The sequence below is a fragment of the Myxocyprinus asiaticus genome, chromosome 9 (assembly GCF_019703515.2).
Source record: "Myxocyprinus asiaticus isolate MX2 ecotype Aquarium Trade chromosome 9, UBuf_Myxa_2, whole genome shotgun sequence".
NCBI lineage: Eukaryota > Metazoa > Chordata > Actinopteri > Cypriniformes > Catostomidae > Myxocyprinus > Myxocyprinus asiaticus.
Window position 1 is genome coordinate 35818473 of NC_059352.1, and position 26435 is coordinate 35844907.

Consider the following 26435-nt stretch of genomic DNA (forward strand, 5'->3'; position numbering starts at 1 on the left):
ATTTGTAGTAAAATCATAGTAACCACAAAATTAACATAGTTACTGTCATGGTTACAATACTATAGTAAAATCAAGGTTACTATATGGAAATTACAGTTACTATTGTAAAACAATGGTTAATTGAATCAAAACTATGATTTCTGCCAAGAAAATGTCCTGGTTACTTTCGTAACATCTGTTCCGTGATGGAGGGAACGAGATGTTGTGTCGATGTAGTGACGCTAGGGGTCACTCTTGTGAGCCCCGAACACCTCTGCTTTTTGAAAAAAGGCCAATGGGAATTGGTGAGTGGAATTTGCATGCCACTCCCCCGGACATACGGGTATAAAAGGAGCTGGTATGCAACCACTCATTTAGGTTTTGTGCTGAGGAGCCGAGACAAGGTCCCGGCCAATTCAGTGGGTAGTTCAGCATTGTGGCAAGAGGGACACAACGTCTCGTTCCCTCCATCATGGAACAGATGTTACGAAAGTAACCAGGACGTTCCCTATCTGTCACTCACTTGACGTTGTGTCGATGTAGTGACACTAGTGGTCCCTAAACAAAATGCCACAACTAGCTGAACTATGTTATGTGGACTGGCGGTGCGAGACGGGCAGACCACCGTGTGCCTTGTAGCCAGCGCACCAGGCCGTCACGTAACCTCCCCCAACGCTCTTATGAGCATCGAACGGTCTTTCGGGAACAAGTCGACTGCCCAACAAATAGGGACAGGCTAGCCCAGCCGTGGCCTCTTTTCCTCTTTTTTTTTCTCCCCAAAAAGAGTGGAATTTGTTAACCGACTGGGGGCCATAAATGTCTACGTTGGGGGGGTGTCGCTCCCAAAGGGAAGACACCGTGGAGACCACACCCTACCCAGAGAAGGGGGGTATTTAGAGTGGAAATACATCACATGATCTTGTCGGAAGTATGTCATGTGGAGAAGTCGCATGGTAGATCCTACCCGAGGGGGGAGGAGTTTCTACAAGCATGGTGACCGGGGGCAGATGGTCCTCTGCCCAAGGAAGACGCAGTTTACTGACAGGGAAACAATTTAGCGGAAGATATATCACATGGGGTCACCTATGGGGAACCAGCGCATGTGGAGCACCTACCCCAGTACAGGGCTTAGTTAGCACATGTACTGGGCCGGCAGCGAGTTTCTCCACAAACTCATCTGTCACAGGGCTAAGGAGGAAAGTCATCCAGGGATCACAACTTGTGAACATGACTGAGAGTCAAAGGCGCACATCTTCACCTCATGGGAGGGGAAAGGCACTATACACAAGTGGTACACCCGGCCAGCTGTCCCAGAACTTACCTGTTCGGATCTGACAACACACAGGATGAAACCGGATCAACCCGGAGATTATAGAACCTCGCAAATGTGTTGGGTGTCGCCCAGCCCGCTGCTCTGCAGATGTCTGCCAAAGAGGCGCCACTGGTCAGGGCCCAGGAGGCCACTACACTCCTAGTAGAGTGGACTCGTAGTGCCACGGGGGCGGCACGTCCTGAGCGTGATATGCCATCACGATGGCATCAATGACCCAGTGGGCGATCCTCTATTTGGAAACAGTGCTTCCTTTCCGCTGTCCACCAAAGCAGACGAAGAGCTGCTCGGAGCTTCTAAAGCTCTGCGTGCGATCCAAATAGATGCATAAAGCACGCACCGGACACAGCAATGCCAAAGCTGGGTCTGCCTCGTCCTGGGGCAGTGTTTGCAGGTTCACCACCTGATCCCTAAACGGGGTCGTGGGAACCTTGGGCACATAGCCCGATCGGGGTCTCAGAATCACGTGAGAGTAGCCCGGACCGAACTCCAGGCACGTTTCGCTGACAGAGAACACCAGCAGGTCCCCTACCCTATTGATGGAAGTGAGCGCAGTCAGGAGGGCAGTCTTCAAAAAAGTGCCTTAAGCTTAGCTGACTCCAGGGGCTCGAAGGGGGCTCCCCGTAGACCCCAAAGGACTACAGAGAGGTCCCATGAGGGGATGAGACACAGTCTGGAGGGATTCAACCTCCTAGCACCTCTCAGGAACCTGATGATCAGGTCGTGCTTCCCTAAGGACTAACTGTCCACTGTGTCGTGCTGCTATAGTGGCTACATACACCTTCAAGGTGGAGGGGAACAGCCGCCCCTCCAGCCTCTCCTGCAGGAAGGAATGCACCGATCTGACTGCGCATCTCTGGGGGTCTTCGCGTCGGGAAGAACACCACTTAGCGAACAGACGCCACTTCAAAGCATACAGACGCCTTGTAGAGGGAGCCCTAGCCTGAGTGATCGTGTCTATCACCGCAGGTGGTAGGCCACTTAGGTCTTCCACGTCCTGTCCAAGGGCCAGATGTTCCAGAGGTCTGGTCGTGGGTGCCAGATGGTGCCCCGTCCCTGAGAAAGAAGGTCCTTCCTCAGGGGAATTCGCCAGGGGGGTGCTGTCACGAGGAGCATGAGGTCCAAAAACCACGTCTGGGTGGGCCAGTAGGGTGCTACTAGGATGACCTGCTCCTCATCCTTCCTGACCTTGCACAGGGTCTGTGCAAGTAGGCTCACTGGTGGAAACGTGTATTTGCGTAGTCCAGGGGGCCAGCTGTGTGCCAGCGCGTCTATACCGAGGGGTGCCTCGGTCAGGGTGTACCAAAGCAGGCAGTGGGAGGATTCCCGGGAAGCAAACGGGTCTACCTGTGCTTGACCGAATCGACTCCAAATCAGCTGGACCACCTGGTGGTGGAGTCTCCACTCTCTCCTGAGAGTAACCTGTCATGACAGTGCATCCGCTGCAGTGTTGAGGTCGCCCGGGATGTGAGTGGCTCGTAGCGACTTGAGGCACTGCTGACTCCAGAGGAGGAGACGGCGGGTGAGTTGTGACATGCAACGGGAGCATAGACCGCCTTGACGGTTGATGTACGCTACCGTCGCCGTGTTGTCCATCCGGACCAACACGTGCTTGCCCTGGATCAGTGGCTGGAGCAGTACTGCCAACAACTCGAGGCAGTTGATGTGCCAACACATCCGCGGGCCAGTCCAGGAGCCGGCAGCCGTGTGCCCATTGCATACGACGCCCCAGCCAGTCTTGGAGGTGTCTGTCATAACCACGATGTGCCTGGAGACCTGCTCTAGGGGAACCCCTGCCCGTAGAAATTCTAGGTTCTTCCAAGGGCTGAAGAGGCGGCGACAGATCGGCATGACGACCACACGATGTGTCCTGCGGTGCCATGCCCATCTCAGGACTCGAGTCTGAAGCCAGTGCTGAAGCGGTCTCATATGCATCAACCAGAGCAGTGTGGCAAACGCAGAGGATGCCATATGCCCCAGGAGCCTCTGAAAAAGTTTCAGTGGAACCGCTGTCTTCTGTCTGAACGTCTTCAGCCAGTTCAGCACCGACTGTGCACGCTCATTCGTGAGGTGTGCCGTCATTGAGACTGAGTCCAACTCCAAGCAGAGAAAAGAGATGCTCTGAACCGGGGAGAGCTTGCTCTTTTCCCAGTTGACCTGAAGCCCTAGACGACTGAGGTGCCTGAGCACCAGGTCCCTGTGTGCGCACAGTAACTCTCGAGAGTGAGCTAGGATCATCCAATCATCGAGATAGTTGAGTAGGCGGATGCCCACTTCCCTTAGCGGGGCAAGGGCAGGGCCGAAGGGGAGGACCTTGTACTGGTACGCCCAGCCCTCGAAAGCAAACTGCAGGAAGGGTTTGTGTCGAGGTAAAACCGAGACATGGAAGTACGCGTCCATCAGGCTTACCACCGCGAACCAATCTTGATGCCGGATGCTCGCTGTGTTTTTGCGTCAGCATCTTGAACGGGAGTCTGTGCCTGTCTGTGTCTCAGGGGCGCTTCGAAGCCTTCCTACAGTTCTTGGTGGCCAGCCATGAGATGAGTGGTGTCTGCTTCCTGCGGTGGGCTCCATGCCAGGGCCGGGCTGCGGGGGCGGTGTGCGGCAGAGCCGGTGCTGTTGCTGCAGGAGGATGCCCTTGGCGACGAGCAGACGGGGTGCGGGGTCTTGAGCCGCGCCGGGGCAGGATGTGTTGAATGGCCTCCGTCTGCTGCGTCACTGCCGAGAACTGCTGGGCAAAGTCCTCGACGGTGTCGCCGAATAGGCCAACCTAAGAGATGGGGGCATCAAGGAACCGTTTCTTGTCGGCCTCTCTCATCTCGACCAGATTGAGCCAAAGGTGGCGCTCCTGGACCACCAGGGTGGACATCGCCTGCCCGAGAGACCGTGCCGTGACCTTCGTCACCCGGAGGGCGAGGTCAGTCGCTGAGTGCAGTTCTTGCATCAATACCAGATCAGAACTACCCTCGTGCAGCTCTTTTAGTGCCTTGGCTTGGTGAATTGCAGGAGAGCCATGGCGTTCAGGGCGGAGGTGGCTTGTCCAGTGGCACTGTAGTCCTTAGCCGTCTGGGATGACGTAAACCTACAGGCCCTGGACAGGAGCTTCGGGCACCTTATCCACCTGGGGGATCACCGAATACCCCTTGGCCGCCCCACCATCGAGGGTAGTGAGAGCGGGGGAGCTGAAAGATCGGGATCGGGCAGTAAAAGGTGCACCCCACGATCTTGTCAGCTCCTCATGCACTTCCGGGAAGAAAGGGACCAGGGCGGGGCACGGCCGTGAGCGGCACTCTGGGCCCAGGAACCAATCATCGAGCCGCAAGGGTTCAGGGGAGAGCGGAGGGTTCCAATCTAGCCCGACTGCCTGGGAAAGCATGTCCGTCATCTCTGCGCCGGCCTGAGACTGGGTGACTACACCCAAAGGAGGGAGCCCAGCCGAGGCATCCACGTCAGAGTGGACGAGCCGGCGGTCTCATCCGAGAGCCCGACCGGGGCAAGCGAGCATGCTGGGGAATGGGAGGTCCGTGGGGGTTTACCCGGCAGAGGTGCTCCCATTGAGGTCCCCAAATCACCCCCAGTGCTAACCGGCATGGCCTCATTCCCGTAGGTAGAAGGACAGAGGCGGGGAGCCACTGGGGTGGCTTGCTTTCTTACAAATGCAAGCCATGACCGCAACGTTGCCATGGTCATGTTCTTGCAATGAGGACAAGACCCATCCATGAACGATGTCTCTGCATGGGCAGTGCCCAGACACGTAAGACAGCGATCGTGGCCGTCAGAAGCGGAGAGATAACGACCGAAACCAGGAATAACACACAAACGGAAAGGGATCTTTAAAAAGACATTTCCATGTGTACCGCTCTTTTAGAAAGAAAATATACTCTTTTAGAATATACTCTTTTGCTCTGCCGAAACGCCCAGGGGAGAAGCCGCTGAAATGCACCGTAAATCCAGCAGTTTTAGGTGAACGTTAAAAAGAACTGAGTTTGAATTGAATTCAGTGCACTGAATGCTCTGTTCCGAAGAGAAAAACTGAATGAGTGGTTGCATACCAGCTCCTTTTATACCCGTATGTCCAGGGGAGTGGCATGCAAATTTCACTCGCCAATTCCCATTGGCCTTTTTTCAAAAAGCAGAGGTGTTCGGGGCTCCCAAGCGTGACCCCTAGTGTCACTACATCGACACAACGTCGAGTGATGAGTGACAGATTGGGAACAATGGTGACAGCAGTCATTGTTACTTCAGTCATGGCTACTACAGTATTACTGAATAAAACCATGGTTCATTTTTGTTAGGTGTCCTTAACTAACAAAAAATGCTCTAATTACTAACTCAACATTTAACTTAATACATGCATTTATGCATCAACATAATGTGCATTTCATATTCAACTCAACATATAGAAGTCGTACATCACTATAGAATGAATAACCTTGCTGTAAAAATGTATGCTAGAAGAGATGTCGTAATGCAACATGAGTATTTTAATCATATGTGGAAATCCCACATCTTAATCGACAGAGTAAGGGCAACAGAACTTTGGCAATGAATACCCCGAGCACTTTAGTTTTTGTTTCATTTCTGTCCGAACTAGGGATGGGCATGAGTACTCGGGTACTCGGACGTGGCAGCAATGATCGATCATGAAAACGATGATCGATAGTGATCATGCATGATGTGACTTTTCACTTAATTCGAAATCCAGTGACAACAACTAAACACAAATGTGTCAAAGAGGAAGCTTATTTTTAATTTTGAGATTGATTACGTTGTGATTTTGAGGGATACACTGATTATCAGAAACGTCTCATAGCAACCAAACTGATACGACGCTACAATGCTATCGTTACGATAATCAAAAGAGAGTGTAATTAACCGTGTTTTGAACACCTGTCTCGGCAAAACGTTGCTAAACACGTTTTATTATCATTTAATGTAAGAACTTTGACTCGTTAATGGACATTATTTAATAAAAGTGAAAGTTTGTCACTGACTGTAAACCTCCCTGCCCTGGGTGGCGTCATGTTTGCGTGATGTAACACACACCTGCATCTTGACAAAATGAATGAAGATTTCCGCACGAGTTTCTAAGTTAGATGTCCGATATATAGTGTCATTCCGTTGCACTTTCCCCAACTGAAAAGTGGAAATTCCGACTCTCCAAGTTGAATGGAATGCTTCATGAATCACAGTAAACATAATATAGAGCATAGAGGCTTTCCCCACAAGAGTGAACACGGGGCGCCGTGACGCACACACACACACACACACACACACACACACACACACACACACCAGGCAACACACTCAACATGCTGAAGCAACGCATATACAGCAGGCGAGTGTTTTAAACACTTTGACAGAGCGCAGCTAAATGGAACAGAATGCAGCGTCTTCAAAACTAAACTTCAACTTAACACGCATATTAAAAACGCGATGGTTATGGCGTCTCCTGATAAGCCAAATGCGATTTGAAAATAGACAGTTCAGACAGTCACTAAAAAAAATTGTTGGCACTTACAAAGATTACTACGGTAACCTGAAGGAAGAACAGACAGATGCACATTATGCACATTCTTTCCAAGCTGGGCAGTGAATCTTCACATAATGACAAAATATGATGCATTATATTTTGATTATGCAATCTTTTGTACATTTTGTAACATTTTATTTTATAACAGCCTATAATGATGAATAGACAATACACTGGAACAACAAGACACAATGCAGCAGCTATAGACGTTTGTCAGACATGTTATTATATAAAGTTATGAACATGTCATTGCCCCTCAAGTATTCGACGAGTACTTGAGTAATTAGTCCGCGTACTCGAGTACACAAAATTACCAAAATGCCCTTCCCTAGTCTGAACTAGCAGCGAGTGCCTGTTTAAAGATGGAAAGGATTGTGTCTGTGTGCAGTTTCGGGCTCACCTGCGGCTCTATGCGCACCGTGCGCTATATATTCCCAGGTGATGTCAGCGTAAATAAAAAAATCAAACATCGATGTACTACCAGTATACGGCACTCGCGTCAAGCAATGTCTGCAAACAGTGCCTGTTTTGTAAAGGTTTTTTGACCATCGCTGATTGACCGCAAAATGAAAAGGTTCCCAGACAGGAGACTTGAATGACGCAGGGGCTTCTATCTTGTGGCTTGTTTTCTCAGCTTGCCATTTTCAACTTCACACTAATGCATGCAGAACTGTGAATCATCAACTGATTTAACAAACTTACAGTTAATAGGACAACTTCTCCCTGTAGAAATTAACCCACATTAAACACAGGCAAAGTGTGTCCATCTACAGAGCCATACAGATGTATTAGTGGAGGTTACAACTGCGCATGTCTATTTGGCGCTTTATTTACTTTGCCAAAGTGTATGATCCAGATGCGTTATTAATCTAGAGATGAAACACGGAGCAAATGCTTACCAAACCGTGGGTGGTGAACCGTGCAGTTTGTTTTTTTACTGAGAACCGTTACACCCCTGATAGATAGATAGATAGATTCACATTTATATTATGTATGAATGTATTTTAACAAATAGCATCAAACATATTTACATACATAAAAGCTTATCCTGTATAAAAAACTTCTGTTAAAATCAATTGGCATAATGTTAGTGGACATTTCAGGTGAATAAAGCTGCTAAATCACAGATTCAAAAATATTAAGAAGGTAATAATGTTACTTAATCAATCTGATGTGACTGTTGCATTTTCATCAGTGGGCCCTCACAATGAAATGCATGCTGTTTATTCTTCAATCATTGGATTGGATCATAAGCAGAGAACATGAAACATAAGTACTGTCGCTCACATGTCGCATGTTTTAAAAATGCACTCTTAACATTTTTAGATGTTTTCACTGTAATGTTCTAATTGCAAAATAGACTTCAGAAGACGAAAGTTTAGTTTTTAAGCTTTAATTTGATACCAAGTTTGTGAACATTGATGGAGATTTTGATATAAAACAAAGATTTGTTTTATAGCCACATTCAAATGGCCCACCTGTTGGCCAGTGACAGTTAACAGTTTTAAAATGGGCGTGTAAGACGGCCTCTGTAGCACCCCCATTTTCACCTACAGTCACCAAAATTAGTACATATATAGTTCTCATCAAGCTGGACAACTTTCAGAATTATAATTATTAGCTCCACCCAATAGGAAGTCATCCATTTTGGATTTTTTGAATATTGCATTCTCTGAACTTTAAAATACTCCTCCTAGGAGATTCATGAGACTGTCACCACATTTAGACAACATTATGCCAAGATTTTGAAGATGGTAAATTGCGAACAGATTTTGAAATATCGAACGGTGTTGTCATAGCGAGGCATTAAATTAATGGCAAAAAATGGGAAACAGCAATGTCTCACATCTTCTGTGTGCAATGTGTGATTTAGATAAAAATTGAGATGTATGTTGGGGGCTTATCACATGGATTTGACTATTTTGGGTTATGGACGTAGCGCCACCACCGGGCAGCAGGAAGCATGGCTCTTAAAATAGTTCTCTTATATTTACCCAAGTTGCTTCAAAATTGTCTATAATAATGTCAAATGGCTAATGCATGTGTCCACCTTGCATTGTTTTCTGAAAGCCAACGGGTGGAAATGGACCCATGGTGCTTGGGCCCGTCATCGCTGCTCGCAGCTATATTTATTTTTATTATTTAATTCTTCTTTTCAAGGTTTTTGGTACTTTTGGGGTACATAACATGCGAAAACTCTTGAAAGTTTGCACACACATCAGAGTCACTGGCCATTAGGGCATGGCAAAGTTGCCGGTGGGGGTCATGCAGGGAGGGGCTCCGCAGCACCACCTAGAACATGGGCCTGTTCGGGGGGCTCTGTAGCACATCCCTTTTGAGCTACAGTCACCAAACTTTGTACACATATAGATCTCATCAAGCTGGACAACTTTCATGCTGACAGTCATAAGCTCTGCCCAAAAGGAAGTTGGCCATTTTGGGTTGTTTGAAAAATGCATGCTCTGGAATTTGATATACTCCTCAGAGGGATTTAATGTTACAGGTACCAAATGTGGGTGACATCATGCCAAGACATTGATGATGCTAAGTTGTGAAAGGATTTTTGATATATTGAACGGTGTTGCCATGGCGAAGCAATAAAATAATGTCAAAAAATTGGAATAAGGAAATGTCTCATATCTTCTGTGTGTATGGTTTGATTTGCATAAAAATTGAGCCAGATGTTTGTCCTTGCAGGCTGATCACATTGAAGTGGCTATTGTGGGTCATGGCCATAGCGCCACCAACTGGCAGAAGGAAGTGTCACTTTTAACAGACTTTGAAATATCCCTATTATGTAAACCTGAATTGCTTCAAAATTGTTTAGAATAATGTCAAGACAGTGCAGATTTAAAATTCTGAGGGGATTCTTGATATCTTAATTCCTGTTGCCAAGGCAATGCATTAAATCTCATCATTACTTTTTGTGTATATTCACATGTTTTGAGGTATTTTGCATGCTTGGATTTTAAAGTTTATTGTTAATAAACATATGTCTTATTTTTTATATAAATAAAATATATTTAAAATATCAACTGAAATGTAAAAATACTAGAAAACCCAGTCTATGTCTAACCCAGTGTGTTGTAATTGCCACTCTGAGTGGCAATTACAAGAAATGTCAAATAGAGGGCATACAAGCTCCATTGTTGAATGATTCCCAAAATAACACTTTTAGAAGATTTTTTGTGTCCTGTATAGAAGGGATCCCACTTTCATCCGTTATGTCTATGAAGTATGTGTAACTACATTTTTCAGTTAACTATATTTCTCATTTCATGTTTTAAACATCTCCAGTTCTTGAGTTGGAGTTTCTGTTTAATCCGATCTGTGTATGTTTTGATTGCCGATCTGGCGCTGGAATGTGTTATTTTGAATTTATGATAAATGTTTTTTCTGGCTGTTATCAATGTAATTTAGTGTCAGCAGTTTTTCTGCAGCTCGCGCTCTTTTCCAGGAAATAGAAAAGTGAAATATGTCCCCCATTGTGATTGCCTTCTCGGCCGTATTGTTTGTGTGTATGTAGAGCATGTGTTTTGTCTTTCTCTCTCTCTCTCTCTCTCTCTCTCTTAATCGCTCTCAGGTGTGGGGTAACCACGCACCCAGTGTGTTTCCTTCCTTTATAAACTGAGTTCTTTATGGCTGGGTTGTGCGATGGGTGTTCGCGAGCTGTGCCATTTTGGTCACCGATGCTCTCGTGCAAATTCCCGCTGCTGGAGCAGAGAGTTTGTGTTTGTTGCTGTCTGAACTTCGGAGGTCGCTGGGTTTATTTATTTTTTTAAAATATAGAACGGTCAATAAATGTCTCTGTATTTCTGCTACTCTCGTCTCCCCGCATCTTTTATTGCATTTTATTTTTAAAGTGTAACACCCATCGACTGACATACAGATGCAATCTTGGTTTATTACAATAACACGTTATATTTGGGTGAATTAGAAACCAGAACCTCTAAAAACTAGATGCAAAAAGTAACCACTAGTCCAATCAGTCATGTTCTTGATTAAATTGCTGATATATGTGTTCATCTGCTGACTAACAAAATCCCAAAACTGATAGTGGCAGACGTAGAGATTAAATTACCATATAATGTGAAATATCTATTTGAGTGATTGAATAGGTCATTAAGAACGTCTGTTTATCAAAATAGGTGATTTAATATAATCTCTTATTGTGCATAAAATAATTAATATTCATGAGTTTCGGAGCACTGCCACTGCCTTCAGTACAGTTTATTTTTATTTAGAACTAACTTTGTGTTAATGTTCTCTTTCAAAATGCTTATTCAAGCTGTTACAAAGTTGATAGGCCTACAGGATTTTATTAGCAGAATAAAATTGGATATGCATGCACTCTCCATCCACGCGTATACTTAAAAAAAATAAAAATAAATTGTCCTGCATAATTTGAAGTTTATTCCAGATTGCCAGTTTTATGTCAAGCTAAGGAACATTTAGAATTTGTTGATGTGTTCAATAGACAATGTATTGGTACTCTGGAGATTTTTATTTTATTTTATTTTTTTTATGTTGGCAAATCAGTAGCAAAATTGTTACTATGTGGTTCCTGTGGAAATGCAGTTGTATCGAATATTTAAAATTTGATTATGACTCCAATTAATGAAGTACTTGTTGCAATGAAGCTTGGTACCTTAATCATAAGATCTACGCATGGGTGCTTGCTTTGGTGTTGCCACCCCTCATAGTCTATAGTCAAGGTTGGGAGGGTTACTTTTGAAATGTATTCCACTACAGATTACAGAATACATGCTGTAAAATGTAATTTGTAATGTATTCCATTAGATTACTCAAGGTCAGTAACGTATTCTAAATACTTTGGATTACTTCTTCAGCACTGGTAGATTTTTTTACTTGTTTTGACTATAAAAACTCTGCCAGTACAGTAAGACAAAATACACATGTTAAAAATACATTCTCTGAAAAATCTAAATATCTTATGCAGTGTTGTTTGTAAAACAAGATAAATCAAACTGACCTTGTTTTAAGGAGTTTTAGATATTTTTACAGGAAAACAATAAAAAAAATTATTATCAAGAATACGATTTTTGCCCTAATATCAAAAGTCTTACTAGAAAAAAAGAAATTATGATCTAACTTGAATTTTCTTGATAAAAAAATATGATCGTGCCTGGTAACATGTGCATGTAAAATGGCTAGAAATAGCATTTTAGCTTAGCGTAAAGCTGACAATTTACACAAGGTTTTTTCTATTTCTTCTGCTGCAAACTTACTTCAAACGTACTTCTCTGTCTGCTTGTATGAATGTAACACATCATAAGAAAGTGTTTCACCGCTGTTCAAATGCATTTTGGATCACATCATTTATATGTATAAATGTTTTCCATCTGAAAGGACTAAATATTAAATGAAACATATGACAATAAAATGCAAAGTAATCTCTTCAGTAATCAAAATACTTTTTCAATGTAACTGTATTCTAATTACCAATGATTTAAATTGTAACTGCATTGGAATACAGTTACTTATATATTGTATTTTAAATACGTAATCCCGTTACATGTATTCCATTACTCCCCTACCCTGTATATAGTACATAGTACAAATATATGAACTCTAATTGTATTTGTTCATATATGGCCATATACCAGATTTAATTATCACAAAATGTAAATATTACAACAGTCCTAATTATTATCTATTTTAACCTTAGATAAGTTTTCTTGCATTACCTAACTGCACCGTAATTTGATGACCAAACTTTCATTGTGGCAATGTATTTGATTACGTTGTGACAACTGGAAAAGTGAATTTCCTATATTCGTAGCCACAACGTAACTTTGGACCGGTGCCAGTCCATCATGACATTGTGGCAACATCGATGAGCAATAGTTCTAAGTATGTGTAACTATGTTCTTCAGTTAACTATGTTTATCAAAAGAATGACAAAGTTAAAGATCCATTTAAGATGGCTAGCAAAATAACAACATCTGTATCTTAGAAATAACAGCTTGTATTCAGGAGCAATGATGTCACTCTCCACCCCATGTGGTCCAAATTGCTCCAGTGTGCCGTTCGTTTGTGCTGATTTGTGCCGTTAAAAGAAACAATGTAAGTATTTATCTTCCTTAGAAATAGCATGAAACATTTCGGGAGCAGTGACATCACTTCAAATCGCTCCGAACCGGTGTTGTTCGTTTGTGCTGATTTGTGCTGTTAAAAGAAACATCATAACATATTCCTTTCTTTGTATTTAACAAGATAGCTTTTGGGAGCCATGAAATTATTCCAAGTTTTTCACAAGTGAACCGTCACAGTATTCAGCTCTGAATACGTTTATTAGTTTTAATTCTACTAGAAGATGGCGCGACTTGTGTTGACGGTGTTTGTGTAATTGCATAGTCCTATATATTAGCTAATATTCAAAATATTTCTTTGAAATTTCAGCGCAGTGTTTGAAATCATGTTACGTGCCATTCACATGCTTGAATGTGTTTGTTTTTGCACTAAAATTATACACATTGCCACAAAAGAGCAAAACGTATGTGTCTCAACTCGAGACGTTTAACAGTTGAAGTTGTTTTTAACTTGACATGCATCTAAAAACACAAACAAGCCATCAAAGACATCTATGTAGCACACATTTATATTGAAATCATTTATAAAACGATGGACACATAAACGTGCTCAATGTGAAAGGCCCCTCAGTGTAAGACTTGAACTCTGTAGAAAAGTTTGATCACACTTGCCTATTCTTTATTATTTGTTACTGCATATCTTCACCCTGCATGCTGAGAATGAGACACAAAACCTGCATTTATACAAAGAATCCCTAACATTCACTTAAAATCCCCATTAGTTGTGTAATAAAATGTGATTAGAATTTGAAGTGCTATTAATACAGTAGGTTACGAATGTGAAAATGGCAATATATGCTGAACACTTGGATGCTGAAAGTAAGTGTTCATAAATGTTTTTACTGTTATAAAAATGTCAATTATATACAGTAGATATATGCAATATACAGAATATGACAATATGACAAAAATGACAATTTTCATATATGTAACATATTTTTTAAACACTTGTGGAATTTAAATGTGTACATAAATGCTCAAATATATGAACTCTAATTGTATATGTTCGTATATGGCCAGTGGCGATTTCTCAGGGCCAGCAAAGCCTTCTCTACTGGCATAACATGCCTAATAAATAAATATTTTTTCATTATTATTTTCTAAAATATTTACATGTAATTGCATTTAAAATGTAATTAACACGATTACAGATGTATAATAATGATGATTTGTGAGTTTTCACTGCAAAACAACCCCAAAAAATGCAGCAAACTGCGTGGCAAAATTTGAGAAAAGCAGCAGCAAATTCAGCCATTTTGTAATTCCAGCTAGCCAAATTACATGGCCATTTCCTAACTACAGCGTAATTTGATGACCAAACTTTAGTTGTGGCAATGTAACTGATTATGTTGTAACAACCGGAAAAGTGAAATTTCTGTATTCGTTGCCACAACATAACTTTGGAGTGGTGCCAGTCTGTCATGACGATGTTGTGGCAAGGTCATGGTTCAGCAGTGTCATGGGGAGGACAAAGGAACCAAAAGCAGAGATGACAGTTCAATGGTTTTATTAACAAAGTTCTCAATGTCAAGATAAGGTGCACCTGGCACCGGCTGCAGGAGGCTGAAATCCAGCAAGCCGCAATGGGCTAGTGAAGGGTGTGTTCGTATAATAAGTGTGTGCTTTGTGGAAGTCAGGAACAATCTGAAGAGAGTCCGTTGAAGCCGGTGTGTTGCGAAGCAAAGGCCAGATGATATTGTCCCCGAGACATGGGCAGAGACCGAGGAATCCTCCTCCACATGAACTGGGCACAGAACTGGCGAGGATGACGGTAAGCAGGAAGGAGTAACCTCTAAATAAGGGCAACATATAGACACATGAGCATGCTCCAACTACACAACTGCACAGTAAACATGACAGTGAACATTAAATGGGCAAATAACGAGGTGACACACAAGGAATAAGTAGAGAGTGCAATCAGAGTGAAGCAGATGGTAACGGGAGAGTAAATCATTGCTGCGATCAGCATCTCCCCGAGATCGATCACCGTTCCCATGGAAATGTTGATCGCGTGCCGGCTCCAACTGTGAGGCACGAGGGAGAGAGAAATACAAACAAAAGTATGAGCTGGCACAAATGCCGGAACCATGACAAATAGTTGTTTGTTGGTAACCAGTTGGTAATTTATGCTTTGAATAATTATTCTATGGACAAACATTCAGTATTCTAAACTAATTTATGTCCTACATTAATTTAGAGGCTATTTAAACAGTTGTGTGTATGAATAACGAATTACAAGCCTAAATTACTTCTGTGCTCATATTAAATTTTACTTAGATTATCTTAAAACCTAATGCCATGAATTACATTTAATTTAAAGTTTAAATTTAAATCCAAGTTTATGATAAATAAAAATGGTAAATAACTTCATTACAATATAATCTTTAGATCTACATATTTTTTCAAAATATAATAATATTTATAAATAAAACAAATAATTATATTAAATTATATAAAAAATGTCGAAATTATTCAGTTAGCAAAAAATTTAAAATTACAATTAAAAATGTATATAGATAGATAGATTGATTCTCTGAATGGTGATTCACGAGACTGTCACCACATTTAGACAACATTATGCCAAGGCATCAAAGATGCTAAATTGCGAATTGATTTTTAAATATCCAACGGTGTTGCCATGGCGATTCACTAAATTAATGGCAAAAATAGGCAAACAGGAAGTGTCTCATATCTTCTGCATGCATTGTGTGATTTAAATTAAAATTGAGTTGTATGTTTTTTCTTGGGGGCTAATCACATGGATGTGGCTATTGTGGGTCAAGGGCATAGTGCCACCAACTGGCAGCAGGAAATGTGGTACTTACAACAGACTTTGAAAAAATTATCTTACATTTACCCAAATTACTTAAATTGTTTAGACACTGCTGATGGAAAATTTTGTGAAGTTGTAGTCAAACTGGAATGGTGGCATATATCTATTACTCATTGTATGATTAGGGTCCAAGTTTACATTAATTTTGAGTTGTTGCTTTGTCCACCTTGCATTGTTTTCTGAAAGCCAATGGGTAGAAATGGACCCATGGTGTTTGGGCCCGTCATCGCTGCTCACAGCTATATTTATTATTATTATTATTATTATTATTATTATTATTATTATTTTATTATTATTATTCTTTTCAATGTTTTTTTATAAAATCTTGCCAAACTTTGACGGGTGTGCCAAGTTTCAATAGTTTTGAAACACGGAATAAGCATTTACGAACTAGGGGGCATTGTGGAACCGATGAGGCACTTCTATGTTGAATTGCAATATCAAATCTATAGATGTCCTAAGGCAAATGTATGTGTAAACTTTCATAAGTTTTCAGCCATCGTAAGTCCCTCAAAACACCGCAGGAAAATTTGAAAATCCCACATTCCATCCAACATGGCTGACTTCCTGTTGGGCAGAGTCAAATACAACCATGTGAACTTTGTCTAACATGATGAGAGCAATAACCATACCAAACCTTGTGCACATCTGAGCAACTTCATCCCAACCATTGCCTGCGTTTGGAGGCGCTATAGAGCTCCTCGACCACCCCCAAACCTAAACACTACAAAACTTTTAAATTTTACGCAGATCTGATGTGTGTGCCAAGTTTCTTGAGTTTTCAAGCATGATGAATGCCTTATAAATGGGTGAATGCATTCAAAATAAAAATAATATCGAGGGATCCCCGTCACAGGGGGATGTAGGGCCCTAACAAAATGTAGCCAGGGCAAACTGGCAAACATGCGAGATGTGTCATGAGCAGGAGTCAGAGCGCTTGGAATATCAACATGAAATTAGAGATTCATCAAAAGAACTTGATGAGCATGTTGATATAATTCCTGATCTATCCATTCAAAATGAAAGAAGCAATCGATTTGAATCTAGTTTGAATGTCTTGTGTAGATCAGATGCTCTCAATCTACTTAGGTCTCTGAACTCCAAACAAAAATATATTTTCTGTCAGGCAAGACATTGGTGCTTAGAGAAAGTTAGAGGTATAAAGCCAGAGCCTTTCCATGTATTTGTTACTGGAGGTGCAGGAACAGGAAAGTCACATTTAATCTCGGGGAGATGCTGATTACAGCAAAGATTTACTCACCCGTTACCACCTGCTTCACAATTATTGCACTTCCTACTTATTCCTTGTGTGTCACCTCGTTATTTGCCCGTTTATTGTTCACTGTCATGTTAACTGTGCTCTCGTGTAGTTGGAGCATGATCGTGTCGTTGTGGCAAGGTCGTGACACTATTGATCCACGACCTTGCCACAACATCGTCATGACGGACTGGCACCATTCCAGAGTTACATTGTGACACTATTGATCCACGATCTTGCCACAACGTCATTATGACGGACTGGCACCATTCCAGAGTTACATTGTGGCAACAGGAATTTCACTTTTCTGGTTGTCACAACATATTCAGTTACATTGCCACAACTAACATGTAATTCTGTGGAATTCTGAAAGCCTGACGTGGTGGAGCTCAAACTCACGTGCTACTTCAGCTAAGGTGCATGGCCTCTTGCATGTAATTTGTGAAACAGTTGTCACACTTTGCTTGTAAGCATCGAGGAATAAATTCTGATTGGATAATTTTTTCTTTTTTTGCTATTCTTTTGTAGATGAATTAGGAGTGGAAAGCGATTGAAAATACATAGGCAAAAAGGTCAATGAGAATGAAAGGATGAAAAATATTTATTTATTAGGCATATTATGCCGGCAGAGAAGGCTTTGCTGGCCCTGAGAAATTGCCACTGGCCATATATGAACAAATACAATTAGAGTTGATATATTTGAGCATTTATGTACACATTTATATTCCACAAGTGTTTAAAAACATGTTACATATATGAAAATTGTCATTTTTGTCATAGTCATATTCCGTATATTGCATATATCTACTGTATATAATTGACATTTTTATATCAGTAAAAACGTTTATAAACACTTACTTTCAGCATACAAGTGTCCAGCATATAATGCCATTTTCAGATTCATAGCCTACTGTATTAATAACACTTCAAATTCTAATCACATTTTATTACACAACTAATGGGGATTTTAAGTGAATGTTAGGGATTTTTTGTATAAATGTAGATTTTGTGTCTCATTCTCAGCACGCAGGGTGAAGATTAAATGCAAGCTGTGATGTATGTGTGCTGTCTGCTGTCCCGTGGAAGTTTAGAAGGATTTTGATAGTGAATGCACAACGTGGAGGAGACGCTACACTGTTACTATGGAGATGATACAAACATCATAACATATTCCTTTCTTTGTATTTAGCAAGTATTTAAACCCCATGTCAATCACTTTCACCTGTCTTCATTATTTGTGCTCGCTTCTGGTTTGTGCCATGTTTGTTATTGTTGAAGCATTAATTTTTGACAAAGATTGAATCTTTCACCACATCAAACTCAAACACATCTCTCTGTCAGGAAATAGACTGGTCTGATATTTAAACCAGGGATGCAAACTACTCACCTTTCAGCTAGTCACTTTTTCTGAAGCTAATTTGACCAAATTGTTTGGTAAAATTTCTAAATTGTCCTTATTAAAATCACTTTAAATGGTTACTTTAAGCTTAAAAACTTCAACTAAAAACTTGAAACTCAGTTATCCTCGATTTATCTATAGCAATAGCAAAACATAGCAAGATACAATACAAATCAAATAAAAAATAACAATAGTAAACAAAATTTATATCAAGAAATTATAAAATAAATATAGGCTACACAACCAGTCAAAAGGACACTGACTAAGTTGTTTCTCATAATCATAAAACCTTTTGATCTAAAGGCTTATGGTCAAATGCTTGGGATTATTTCTGTACTCAAAAATTAAGTGTGCCTAATTATAGATGTCTATACAAACCTTTTATTTATTTATTTATTTATTCATTTTTAAGAAAAGTAGCCAACAAGTGTCCAGCATATGAAATCATTCAATACTGTTTAAAAAATATCCCAGGATGCACCTGAAGTTGATTGAGAAAAAATGAACTGTGTGCAGAGTTGGAATAGATGAAAGGCTACACTGAAGAAGTTCAAATAGAAGATGTTTCTGATTTAATTTGTTTTGGTCACTGCATAATTTCCATACTTTTGTGTTACTTCTTAATTTGATGATGTTATACTCTAAAATCTAAAATGTGCAGTAACAAATAATAAAAAATAGTCAAGTGTGATCAAACTTTTCTACAGAGTTCTAGTCTTACACATTGAGCGTGTTTTTGTGTCTGTCTGCACTTTTATAAATGATTTCAATGTAAACGTGTGCTAGACAGACGTCTTTGACGGCTTGTTTGTGTTTTTAGACGCCATGTCAAGTTTAAAAGAGCCTAAACTGTTAATCGTCTCGAGTCAAGACACATACGTTTTGCTCTTTTGTGGCGCTGCGTGTAATTTTAGTGCAAAAACAAACGCATTCAATCATGTGAACGGCACGTAACATGATTTCAAACATTGCGCTGTAATTTCAAATAAATATTTTGAATATTAGCTAATATATAGGACTATGCAATTATACAAACACAGTCAACACAAGTCACGCCAGCTTCTAGCAGAATTAAAACTAATAAACGTATTGAGAACTGAATACAGTAGCTGTTCACTTGTGAAAAAACTTGGAATAATTTCACGGCTCCCAAAGCTGTTAAATACAAAGAAAGGAATATGTTATGATGTTTCTTTTAACAGCACAAATCAGCACAAACGAACGACACCGGTTAGGAGCGATTTGGACCACATGGGGTTGAGAGTTACGTCACTGCTGCCGAATACAAGCTGTTATTTCTAATGAAGGGAAACAGATACAAGATTAATTTTAATGGCACAAATCAGCACAAATCAAACACAAACGAACGACACCGGTTCGGAGCAATTTGGAGTGACGTCACCGCTCCCAAAAAGTTTCATGCTATTTCTAAAGAAGATAAATGGGGCAGGTGGTGGCTCAGCAGTTAAGGCTGTGGGTTACCGATCAGAAGGTTGGGGGTTCAAGCCCCAGCACTGCCAAGATGGCACTGTTGGGCCCCTGAGCTAGGCACCTGACCCTATCTGCTCCAGGGGAACTGTATCATGGCTGACCCTGCACTCTGACCCCAGCTTAGCTGGGATATGTGAAAAAAAGAATTTCACTATATATGTGCAAATGTGTGATAAATAAATAAAGTTATTAATTATTAAATAGTTACAGTGTCTTTTAACGACAAAAATCAGCACAAACGAATGACACCGGTTCAGATCGATTTGGACCAAATGGGGCGGAGAATGACATATGAGTCACTGACTGTTTGGGAATCATTCAACAATGGAGCTTGGCTGACATCTATTGGACATTTTCATGTAACACACTGACAACTGACTATCAACCAACAGCTTGAATGTCAATACAGCACAATACAACCTACTGTGTATTTTATATATACTATTTTTATTGTATAGTGTGTATTCTATATTGTGTGTATGTGTATTATATATTGTGTGTATTGCATACTGTACATTGTATATTATTATTTGTATATTGTGTAGTGTGTAATAGTGTATATTAGATATGTAAATTTTGTTGTGTAAATCTGGTGTTTATTGTAAATTGGTATGTCTCATCACTGTCATGACTGCTATGTTGCTCGGAACTGCACCCAAGACTTTCACCCACTGTTGCACGTGTATATGTGTAAGGGAGTTAGAGTGAAAGGAGAACACAGGGAAGCGGGTTTTCCAGGCTCAGGTAAGACTTTTAATCAGGTACCTCAGTGCTTTACAACTTCACTAACTCATCAGCTTCACAGGCACGTAGCAACTTCAACACATCAGCTTCACAGGCACGTAGTAACTTAAGCACATCAGCTTCACAGGCACATAGTAACTTCAACTCATTAGCTTCACAAACATAATAGAATAAATGTAACAGCTTCAGGAGCACCGTGGCCTTCCTTGTGCCAGACTCTCTCTCTCTCTCTCTCTTCTGCTGGTGGCATGGCTGCTTATATGCCACTCTCCCCATACTCACTGGAATTAGAAACAGGTGTTAAACATAATCTAGCTCAGGTGCAAGCACCCTTACCGCTTTTTCTCTCTCCGGACGGACGCTTGACCACGCCCCCGCTGCCACATATCCGGCCCCCCATTTCTGGAGAGGATGTCGGCGACAGCCATCTGCGCCCCCGGTCTGTGGACCACCTTGAACTTAAATGGCTGAAGAGCCAGATACCAACGTGTGATCCGTGCGTTGGCATTTTTCATTCGGTGGAGCCACTGGAGTGGGGCGTGATCCGAGCAGAGGGTGAAGGCCTGCCCCAACAGGTAGTACCGGAGAGTGAGGACCGCCCACTTGATGGCGAGACACTCCTTTTCCACGGTGCTGTACTTAGTCTCAGCGAGAGCTGAGAGCTTACGGCTAATGTACAGCACCGGGTGCTCCTCCCCCTCCACCACCTGCGAGAGTACGGCCCCCAGCCCTCTGTTTGAAGCGTCCATCTGCAAGACAAAAGGGAGAGAGAAATCGGGTGAATGTAAAAGCCGCCCCCCGCATAGCGCGGCTTTCACTTGCATAAACGCCTGTTGACACTGCTCCGTCCACTGGACCGGATCTGGAGCTCCCTTTTTAGTGAGATCAGTCAGCGGGCTGGTGACGTCCGAATAATTAGGCACGAATCTCCTATAATAGCCAGCCAGCCCCAGGAACTGTCTCTCACCCCCTTTTTGGTCTTGGGCCTTGGGCAGGCCGCAATCGCCGCAGTATTGTCAATTTGGGGACGCCAGATACTGTTCCTTCACCCGCCTAATCGCACACTTCTTGATGTTTGCTGTGAGTCCCGCCCATCGCAGCGATCTCAGAACTGCCCTCAGATGCTGCATGTGCCACTGCCAATCATTACTGTAAATGACGATGTCATCTAAGTATGCAGCGGCATAAGCCAAATGCGGTCTGAGGATTCGGTCCATGAGGTGCTGAAACGTAGCCGGGGCTCCAAACAAACCAAATGGAAGCGTCACAAATTGGTGTAATCCGAACAGTGTGGACAAGGCTGTTTTTTCACGGGAAATTGGTGTCAAGGGGATCTGCCAATAACCCTTTGTCAAATCCAGTGTCGAATAAAATCGAGCAGTGTCCAACCGATCGAGCAACTCATCAACGCGAGGCATTGGGAATGTGTCAAATTTAGACACCGCGTTGACTTTTCTATAATCCACACAGAACCGTACAGACCCGTTGATCTTAGGAACAAGAACAACCGGGCTGGACCAATCGCTGTGGGATTCCTCTATTACCCCCATATCGAGCATTGCATTCATTTCATCCCGGACAATTTTCCTTTTGTGCTCGGGCAATCGGTAGGGACGGCTACGTACCACCACCCCGGCTCGGTCTCGATGTGGTGTTGGATGAGGTTCGTGCGACCCGGTAGAGGGGAAAATACATCTGCGAATTCTTGTTGTAGTTTGGCAACCTCTGCGAGTTGGTACAGTGAGAGGTGGTCTCCGCAAGTGACCGGGGTGAAATGATTGTGTTTCGTATTCACCTCCGGCCCGAGCTCCGCCCTCTCTGGAACTACCATAGCCAGTGTCAAAGGGACCACCTCCCTCCATAATTTCAGGAGGTTCATAATTGATGTGTGCCCACTCTATCGGTTCGCTTTACCTCATAATCGAGATCCCCCACTCGTCGTGTGACCTCAAAGGGTCCTTGCCACTTAGCGAGTAATTTGGAGCTCGATGTGGGGAGTAATACGAGTACCTTATCTCCCAGTGCAAATTCCCGCAGCCGAGTTCCCCTGTCATACAGCCAGCGCTGTCCTTCTTGAGCTTGGAGCAAATTCTCCTGTGTTAGTTGCCCCAAGGTGTGGAGTTTTGCTCTAAGATCAAGAATGTATTGAATTTCATTCTTACTGTTTGAAGGTCCCTCTTCCCAAGCTTCGTGTATGACATCAAGCACGCCACGCAGGCGTCGCCCATATAGCAGCTCAATGGGGAAAATCCCGTGGAGGCTTGTGGGACCTCTCATACTGTGAATAACAGGGGATCATTTGTTCCAATTTCTAGTATCCTCGAGCACAAACTTACGAATCATGTTTTTAAGGGTTTTATTAAACCGCTCCACCAGGCCATCTGTTTGTGGATGGTAAACGCTGGTGCGAATTGACTTAATGCCCAATAATTCGTAAAACTCGCATAGTGTTCGTGACATAAAGGTTGTGCCCTGATTGGTGAGGATTTCTTTCAGAATCCCCACCCGGGAGATTATTTTAAAGAGTGCCTCTGCAACACTACATGCTGAGATGCTGCGTAGAGGCACTGCTTCCGGATATCGCATTGCATAGTCCACTAGGACTAATACAAAACGATGTCCATGTGCTGACCACTCTAATGGCCCAACGAGGTCCATTCCAATTCTCTTGAAGGGGACCTCGATCAGCGGAAGAGGGCGCAATGGCGCTTTTGGGGTGGTGTGTGGATTCAGCAGCTGACATTCGTGGCATGCCATACACCACCTGCGGACATCGCCGCCAATGCCCAGCCAATAAAAACGGGCTATTAAACGGTTCAGTGTTTTCCTTTCCCCTAGATGACCCGCCCTGGGATGATAATGAGCCTCCTGGAAAACCATTTCCCGACGGCTCCGCGGTATTAAGAGCTGGGTTGTATCTTCCTTTGTTTGAGCATCCTGCGTCACTCTATACAACTGCTCATTTATAATTGCGAAATATGGATATGAAAGTGTGACATTCGGCTGGAGTTGTTGACCATCGATCACTCTCACTTGGTCAAAGGCGTGCTTGAGGGTTTCGTCTCGTGACTGCTCCAAAGGGAAATCCCCTTCGGGAAATTCCCTGAGGATGGGAGGGGCTGCAGCCTCTCCCCCCCTCACGTCATCCTGATGTGGAGCAGCCAAAGACGGCCCCGGCTCCGCCTCCCCTGCCAGAGCATCGCACATTTCACATCTCATCACTTTTGGACAGGACCCATCCACACATATTCCCTTTAAAACATTTCTAAATTCAGGCCAATTAGTCCCCAAAATCAGCGGATGGGTTAGGTGGGAACTAACCGCGGCCTCCACTCTATGTTTTGTTCCCTGGAATTTAATCACAAGGTAGTTACGAATATCCCCATGCACACACTTCACCCTCACCGTTTTAGTTGTGCCCAAAGCCCCGTGTTGAACCAAGCGTTGGTGGATAGTGGTTTGATTACAGCCCGTGTCCACAAAGGCTTAGTGAGTACCCCCTTGACTCTTACCGGTATCCGGTATGCTCCGGCCCGATCAGGGGCAGCCTGTGGAGTATCAGGGATCTGGACCACCATTCCCAGCTCCATCACAGGGCATTGATCCCGGAAGTGCCTCGGATCTCCGCAACTCCAGCAGGTCGGCCCAGGCACCACGCCCGCACTTGCATTGGCGGACACTTCCACCTGAGGGGGAGAGCGGCAGGGCACTGTAGGGGCTGACGGTGGTGCAAATCCCCGCGTGCAGGGAACCGGCCTCGGCGGCAAAGCTTCTCGCTTCCGCGGGGCAGGAACGGGCCCTGGGGAGAGAGCAGAGTGAGAGAGAAGAGGGGAGGGGGAAGAGACAAGGGAACACACAGGGAAAGGGGAGAGAGAGAGAGGAGGGCTCTTCCGCCCTCGTGTACACTGCCAAATGGTCCTCCGTGAGCTGAACAGCTTCCTCCAGCGACGCCGAGCGGTGGCACTGGTCCCACTCCACCATCCCACTGGGCAGTCGATGGACCAACTGTTCCAGCACCACTTGATCTATCAATCCCTCGACGTCGCACCTCCCCTCCAGTAGCCACTTCCAGCACACATCTCGGAGCCGTTGAGAGAATGCAAACGGGCGGTCGGTCTTCCCGAGCTTCAGGGTTTGAAAGAGCTTGCGGTACTGCTCCGGGCTCCGACCCATCCGCTGCAGGATGGCGCTCTTCAAGTCATCGTAGGCCAGGAGGTTTGCCGCCGGCAGTTGTTGGGCAGCAAGCTGGGCTTCCCCGGACAGCAACAGGAGAAGCCTGGCCGCCCACTGGTCACACGGCCAGCCCCAAATCCCTGCAGTCCTATCAAACAGGTCAATCAAGGCTTCGGCGTCATCATCCACCCCCATCATCAGGAGAGGGGATGGGGGCAGGAAGCTGTCATGGCCAGGGCTTTCTCCTGGCCGAGGAGGCTCCAGATTGCATGCCGGTCCTCCGCTTGAGCCTGCAAGATTTAAAAAAACCGGCGATCCTGGCCCTGGTGGAGCTCAAGCAGGGCTTGCTGATGGTTCTGATGCAGGCTAGTGAGGGACTGGAGGATCTTGCTCAGCTGGGAGGGCTCCATGGGACATACTTCAACTTCCCGGGTTTCAGCACCAGTGTAAGGGAGTTAGAGTGAAAGGAGAACACAGGGAAGCGGGTTTTCCAGGCTCAGGTAAGACTTTTAATCAGCCACCTCAGTGCTTTACAACTTCGCAAACTCATCAGCTTCACAGGCACGTAGTAACTTAAGCACATCAGCTTCACAGGCACATAGTAACTTCAACTCATTAGCTTCACAAACATAACAGAATAAATGTAACAGCGTCAGGAGCACTGTGGCCTTCCTTGTGCCAGACTCTCTCTCTCTCTTCTGCTGGTGGTGTGGCTGCTTATATGCCACTATCCCCATGCTCACTGGAATTAGAAACCAGTGTTAAACATAATCTAGCTCAGGAGCAAACGCCCTTACCACTTTTTCTCACTCCGGATGGACGCTTGACCATGCCCCCGCTGCCACAATTTGGTTGAGTGCCAATAAAGTGATTTGATTGATTTTTATTTGATAATTGCCACTCAGAACTGGGTTAGACATATAGATTTGATTTGGTTTGATTTCAGTTGATATTTTTATTATATTTTATTTATATAAAAAATAAGAAATATGTTTATTAACAATAAATGATCACATCTGTCTGTTTTGACTGCAGTAGTCCATTACATGACATCCATAGTAAATCTTTGCCCACAAATTTGTATAAAAATCCATAGAACTTCCATTACATCATGAAATCGGTAAACACTACGACGTCATCCTTGTTATTCGACAAACTATGCACGTCTAACATGCACTTCGATAAAACAAACCATATAAATGTGTTTAGTAGAGTGTCTGGAACAGAAGTATCGCACCCCTGATGTTTTCTGAATAAAACTGGCTTCATAGTTTTAGAAAATAGCGCATGAGAACAGCTGTTTCTGATGACGTCTGTTCATGCGTAGGCAAATTTGTTAGGTTAAAAAATCTACCAATAGCACTCCAGAGGGTTGTAATTTATGAGGACATGTAACCAATGAAATTACGAATATGGCAATATGTGGGTGTTGATAGTTCTTATAAATTATCGCGTCATTTCATAAGTGAGAACACTTCTCATTGGAAGATTCAAATGCGCGCACTCAGTCTCTTTGACAACGCTGGTCTTTTCAGAAAGGCACCCAGACAAGCACTTAGATAAAGGCTTACAGAAAGCTCAT